Genomic DNA, 7,173 nt, shown 5'->3' on the forward strand with positions numbered 1-7,173 from the left:
ATCAGCAGAACAATGGGTAGGTAACCAGATAACATCTCCCTGGTAGATACAAGAGCAACACTCAATAGTAAAAATCCATGTCCCACTGCGACTCCTTCAGTTACATTGAGTAGGAGAAACAATAGCCTGCCTTTAATTCCATCATGAAGTGTTCACTCTTTCTGAAAGCACACACCTACACACACACACCAAAACACAATTACACTTGTTGGGTTAGGAATTAAATTTTAAATGATAGAGTGATTTATTTGCAGTGTAAACAGTGTCATTTAGAAATAAAAACGACACCATAAAGATCACGACAGAATCCCTTTAATAAGGTTTTGCAAACTGGGAGGTATTTTTAACCCAACACTTGACACAAAGTCTCCATTGTCTATTTTCAATCAAAGTGTTTTAAAGTAATAAAAATATAATTCAGTGTTGCCCTGCATTGGTAAAACTGCTGTGTTTGCTTCAGGAACACTACTATTGTTTATATAAATAAGCTGCTGTGTAGCAATGAAGGCAGCCATTCAAAAGAGAAACGTTTAGATTACACAGCAAATAAGCTCTGTAGAACATAATGGTGTTATCGGTTATCCACTTTTTAACCTGTGCCATATAGCCTGTTTTTTCAATTTCTGCCATTGCTACACAGCAGCTTGTTTATATGAACTATAGTAGTGTTTCTGAAGAATACAGATCAGTTTTATCAGTGCAGTACATTATATTTTCCTTACTTTCATTTTTTGGTGTTACTGTTCTTTTAAAGGACCAGTAACATCAATTTTTTTTAAAAAAAAATTTGTTAGTACACATCAAAAAAAAAACACCAACACAAATTATGCTTTAAAATCACAAAGCCTTTATTAAGAAATAACGTACAGAAACTGCACTTCCTGTACTCTACAGGAAAAGGCGACAGGGCGACCATCCATCCTGCTGCGCTCAATTTCTCCTCCTGGCTATTCTACTGACAGCGTGTGAAAGAGTAACATGGATGCCACATGGATGCCTCATGGATGCGATGCAGTGACTGCCTGGGCCCCCTCCTCCTATACTCATCCTGCACGATAGATGATGTTGCTAATGATGAGAAGTGGCCGCTGCTGCCGCAGTCAACACTGATCCGCTGCTCCCAACCACCGCTTCTTCCGGGGTCAAGGCTGCAGCTTCCATCTAGTGCAGCAGGACTTTCAGTAGTGGAGGCAGCGGTGGTGCAGGGAGCGATGGAGGAGGGGGCCAGGCAGTCGCTGCAGCTGACATTGATCCTCTGCTCCCTCCACAGCCTCCACTACCACCGCTTCTTCCGGCGTCAAGGCTGCTGCTTCCATCTATAGTGCAGCAGGACTTTCAGTAGTAGAGAGAGTGGAGCAGGAGCGGCTGGGGCAGGGAGAGGTGGAGGAGGGGGCTGGCCAGTCGATGATGGGATGCAGCCGTTGCTGCCATTGATCCTCCCGGCCAGTCTGATGATGAGAAGCGGCCGCCGCTGCCAACATTGTTCCGCTGCTCCTCCACCGCCTTGACTACCTCCAGTGTCCAGGCTGCTGCTTCTCATGTATAGTGCAGGAGGAGTATAAGGAGGAGGGGGCCAGGCAGTCACTGCATATCGCATCGATGAAGCATCCATGTTGTTCTTTCGCACGCTGTCAGTAGAATAGCCAGGAGGAGAAATCGAGCGCAGCAGGATTGATGGTTGCCCTGTCGCCTTTTCTGTAGAGGACAGGAAGTTTCTGTAAGTTATTTCTTAATAAAGGCTTTGTGAATTTAAAGTATAATTTGTGTTGGTGGTTTTTTTTTTTGATGTGTACTAACGAATTCTTTTTTAAAAAAATTTGATGTCACTGATCCTTTCAGAATACCCTCCTGCCCACAACACATTACATATATCACAGCCGTTCTATGTAACCTAATTAGGGGGTCTTTGCGGATTGCTGTCAGTACTAAGCAATACTGATGATATAAACACAACGGATTACACAAATGTGAATGGTCTATGCTGTCACTACATATATACATATACATTTAGCGTGTAAAAACCTCATAGAAGCGGAGACTATAGCTACTTAAAGTACTAGATTATTTTCCTGAATGCAGCTTTCTGCGAGTTTAACAAGCGAATGTGGTGGTCCTTCCTTTGATTCCATTCTGAGAAGCCTGCTTGAAATGTCTGACACTTCTACTGCAAATGCAATGTCACAGCTATAGCTGTAGAGTAGATAAAGAACGGGTGACTAGCAGACCGCAACCGGACTCATTTCTCTTACCGCACCACATTAATCCCCACTAGTTCGGTGCTTCCGGCAATCCTTCAGTGAAAATGGCTTCAATCTCTTCCGCTTCCGGTGTGTAGTTGCTGTTGCTAATTGGTTGCCGAGGGAGACTGCTACCTAAACAAAAAATAAAAAACAGACAGGACAGCAGCGCCAGAGGAGGCGGGAGGCCGGTACTGAATGTGATCTCGCGAGATTAGTGGAATAGGCACCCAGTTCCATGGCTTAAAGGAACAGTAACTCCAAAAAAATTGAAGTGTTTTAAAGTAATGAAAATATCATGTAGTGTTGCCCTGCACTGGTAAAACTGATCTGTTTGCTTCAGAAACACTACTATAGTTCATATAAACAAGCTGCTGTGGAGCAATGGCGGAAAAACGGCTATATGGCACAGGTTATAACAGATAACACCATTAGACGGACAGAGCTTATCTGCTGTGTAACCTGAGCCTTTTCTCCTTTGAATGGCTGCCCCCATTGCTACACAGCAGCTTATTTATATAAACAATAGTAGTGTTTCTGAAGCAAATACACCAGTTTTACCAGTGCAGGACAACACTGCATTATATTTTCATTACTTTAAAACACTTTTATTTTTTGACATTACTGTTCCTAGGACCAGTAACATCAAAAAAAAAAAAATTTAATTTGTTAGTATAGAACGAAATAAAAACACCAAGACAAATTTAACTTTAAAATAGCAAAGCATTTATTAAGAAATAACTTACAGAAACTCTGCTTCCTGTCCTCTACAGAAAAGGCAACAGGGCGACGATGATCCATTGTGCAGCGCTCGATTTCTTCTACCATATTCTATCTCTAGGGAGACTGGTCCAAGAGGTGCCGGTGCACAGGGGAGGGAAATCGCGTGACTTTGTTGGTTGTTGGCTTTACAACTGTCCCTGTTTAGCTTACCCACCCTTGAATCTGCGGTATGGGAGCTATTGTTGCCTTGACAGTAGCAGCAGCAGAGTGACAGCTGCCGCAAATTATAACTTACTAATGTCTTTTCTGTTCAATGGAACCTTGTGGCCATGACAAATACAAGAGGTCCTCTGCACTCAACCCATTATCGATATATTTAAGACTGATACATTTTGTGCATATTGCTACTGAAAAATGCCTTATCCTTTAAACAAAACAGGGATTGATTGTCCATATATTGAAATATATTTAAGCTGGCCAACTGCGTCAAAGTCATCCCATATCTGGCCAGTCCTACGCTCAATTTTCATTTGATTCATTAAGAATTCTATTGCTTCATTATACATTTTACAAAGGGACTAAGTTTTACCTGCAACTTACTAGCTGCTTTCAAAGTAAAAGTCCCAAACTTGGTTGCCCTTTTATTAGACACCAGTGGGGGCTACAACATGGAGCTGGTCACTGCTCCTGTATGAACTATAATAAACAAGGAAAAGTTATGTATTTAAGACAGTCCCTTTGTAAGACTTAGTCCCTTTGTAAAATGTATAATGAAGCAATAGATGAAAATTGAGCATAGGACTGACCAGATATGGGATGACTTTGATGCAGTTGGCCATCTTAAATATATTGCAATATATGGACAAACAATCCTTGTTTTGTTTAGGGTAAGGCATTTTTCAGTAGCAGTATGCACAAATTAAATATATTGATAATGGGTTGAGTGCAGAGGACTCTTGTATTTGTCTATATGTATTTAGTGGTCACAGCCTCATTGCACCCCCGCCTAATGGTTTTAAAAATTAATAGTGAGCACAACTTTTCCTTGTTTCCTGTGGCCATGACCTTGGTTTGTTGAGTAAGTGCCCATTTGGCATGAAACACCTCAGTCTATGCATGTCCTAATAAAGATTTTGTACTTGTTAAAATTACATTGGCTACTGCATCACTAGTGTTGGATCTCTGCTAATCTATACTGTAACTATTGGTTTGGTTCTGATTTCACTTATAGGCAGCCCCAAGCAGGTGCTTCAAGTGATACTATCCGTTATCTCAGTGCTGATTTTACACTCTATGTAAATCAGGGGTGTCCAACCTGCAGCCCTAGGGATATGAATGCGGCCCAGTTTGAAGGAGAGAGAAAGGGAAAAAAAAGAAAGAAATGAATAAATGTATGGAAATACAGAGAAAACGAGAGTGAAATAACACTTTGTGCTCTCTAAGTCCAGACACATTAACCACCTCAGTTTGTCGTCTTGTTAGGAACAGGCTTACTATGCCAGGTTGTAACAATATGGTGACCTATGGAGAAGGAAGGATGGGGGACTATGCCTATTGCACAGTTAGTAATAATAATATAATAATAAGTCTGTTTAATATCCAGGTGTCCCATATTCCAATGTATAGCTCCATCTGGCTATCCAACTGGTATTGTAGTTATTTTCTGTGTATTTTCTTTAATTTTACAAATCAAAAGTTTTTGTGTATTTCATGTGTGGCCCCAGACAATTTTTCTTTTTCTTATGTGGCCCAGAGAAGCCAAAAGGTTGGACACCCCTGATGTAAAGCAATACTGGCATGTTGCAGCAAGGGTGCCCATGTGACTACCCCCACAGACATGCATTTTTTCACGAGTCTCACCACCATTCTCGTTTCTATTCTACCAACTAGTCTGCTATTTACTTTGCAAGGGCCAAACATGGTAGTGATTTAAATACCTTGTTTATCTCAAAAAATAACCAAAAAAGTATTCCCTAATTAAAATAATAGGCAAAGGGTATGTTCAGGACGAACACTATTCATTGAACTCATGATGAACATGGGGGGCGACAAATCTCCTCTTTTTCGGGGCAACTAATCTCCCCAAACTGCCTCCCGCTGGCTAGAATGTTTTTAAAAATAAATAGTGAGCACAACTTTTCCTTGTTTCCTGTGGCCATGACCTTGGTTTGTTGAGTAAGTGCCCATTTGGCATGAAACACCTCAGTCTATGCATGTCCTAATAAAGATTTTGTACTTGTTAAAATTACATTGGCTACTGCATCACTAGTGTTGGATCTTTGCTAATCTATACTGTAACTATGGGTTTAATTCTGATTTCACTAATAGGCAGCCCCAAGCAGGTGCTTCAAGTGATACTATCCGTTATCTCAGTGCTGATTTTACACTTTATGTAAATCAGGGGTGTCCAACCTGCAGCCCTAGGGATATGAATGCGGCCCAGCTTGAAGGAGAGAGAAAGGAAAAAAAAGAAAGAAATGAATAAATGTATGGAAATACAGAGAAAACGAGAGTGAAATAACACTTTGTGCTCTCTAAGTCCAGACACATTAACCACCTCAGTTTGTCGTCTTGTTAGGAACAGGCTTACTATGCCAGGTTGTAACAATATGGTGACCTATGGAGAAGGGAGGATGGGGGACTCTGCCCATTGCACAGTTAGTAATAATAATATAAGAATAAGTCTGTTTAATATCCAGGTGTCCCATATTCCAATGTATAGCTCCATCTGGCTATCCAACTGGTATTGTAGTTATTTTCTGTGTATTTTCTTTAATTTTACAAATCAAAAGTTTTTGTGTATTTCATGTGTGGCCCCAGACAATTTTTCTTTTTCTTATGTGGCCCAGAGAAGCCAAAAGGTTGGACACCCCTGATGTAAAGCAATACTGGCATGTTGCAGCAAGGGTGCCCATGTGACTACCCCCACAGACATGCATTTTTTCACGAGTCTCACCACCATTCTCGTTTCTATTCTACCAACTAGTCTGCTATTTACTTTGCAAGGGCCAAACATGGTAGTGATTTAAATACCTTGTTTATCTCAAAAAATAACCAAAAAAGTATTCCCTAATTAAAATAATAGGCAAAGGGTATGTTCAGGATGAGCACTATTCATTGAACTCATGATGAACATGGGGGCGACAAATCTCCTCTTCTTCGGGGCAACTAATCTCCCCAAACTGCCTCCCGCTGGCTAGAATGTAAATCACCGGCGGGATGGCAATCAGTGCGCTTCGTTTTCCAGTCGCCTCACCAGCAAACTTTGGCCAACTTCGGAAAACGAAGCGCTCTGAGTGCCATCCAGCCGGTGATTTCGATTGTAGCCGGTGGGACGCAGTTCAGGGAGCATAGTCGCCCTGAAGAAGAGGTGATTTATCACCGGGTGACTAAATCTTCCTGAATCTGAGCGTGTCTCTGCCCTTATGAACTAAAATCACTGTATTCTACACTGTTTATTATACTTTATGTATGTGTGTGCCCTACACTGCCCTAAGGCTACACAGCAACCTATTTAAGTAATCATTTGATGCAAAAGCACACTTTATAATGGTGAAAATCATCCGTATGTCATATTTAAATGCTTAGAAAACCTTGTTTTTTGTGTTAACGTTCCTTTAACTGCTTGGTTGTAAAAGCCGCTGTGCTTTTACCCCAGTTGTGAAAGGATTAATTGCTGGCCAATTCGTCCCTCCAGTGACCCATTATAGATCAAAAGGACCGTCCTCCACCCATAAAATGTTTTAATTTTGTTGTTTTTTTTATGGATAGTGAAAGAGAAGATACATTTTTACAATGGTTTAAAAGTTATTTGTAAAAGTAATTGCCATTAAAAGCCCCATCGGTCTGTCTGGTTTATATTTATATATTTGCTGTGCTTGAAACAATTGTTGCAGGCCAGCAGAATAAAAACAACTGGAAGAGATCTCACTCTTATTATATTGTTTTAAAACTCAAACCCACAAAACAGAAAGAACACTGCTTTCGACTGCCATTACATTTTCAATCAACTTTAAAACAACTGCAAAATAAAATAATTATAGGAATACATTAGAAACACAGCAGGAAGTATCCAAGAGCAGCAGCACTATGTGCTTTTGTTATGTTATTTATCAGAACTCTGGAACTGCAACGAGATCTGTTCTCGATGAGAACGCAATAGTAGAGCAATTACTGCTTGTGCCTGCTACTGCATTGAACTACATGTCCCATA

General features: G+C 40.7%; 1 protein-coding gene across 2 annotated transcripts in view; it reads right to left on the reverse strand.

Annotated features, from left to right (window-relative positions):
* The window catches only part of cep350.S (centrosomal protein 350kDa S homeolog), a 41,765-nt gene extending 39,383 nt beyond the window's left edge, over nucleotides 1-2,382 (reverse strand). The window contains exon 1 of one of the 2 annotated variants that reach the window (XM_041561519.1): nucleotides 2,250-2,382. The gene's annotated coding sequence lies outside the window, so the exon portion shown is untranslated. The remainder of the gene's footprint in view (nucleotides 1-2,249) is intronic. The other variant, XM_018260985.2, reaches the window with a different exon arrangement.
* Between the last annotated feature and the right edge of the window lie 4,791 nt (nucleotides 2,383-7,173).

This window comes from Xenopus laevis, chromosome 4S (assembly GCF_017654675.1).
Source record: "Xenopus laevis strain J_2021 chromosome 4S, Xenopus_laevis_v10.1, whole genome shotgun sequence".
Classification (NCBI taxonomy): Eukaryota; Metazoa; Chordata; class Amphibia; order Anura; family Pipidae; genus Xenopus; species Xenopus laevis.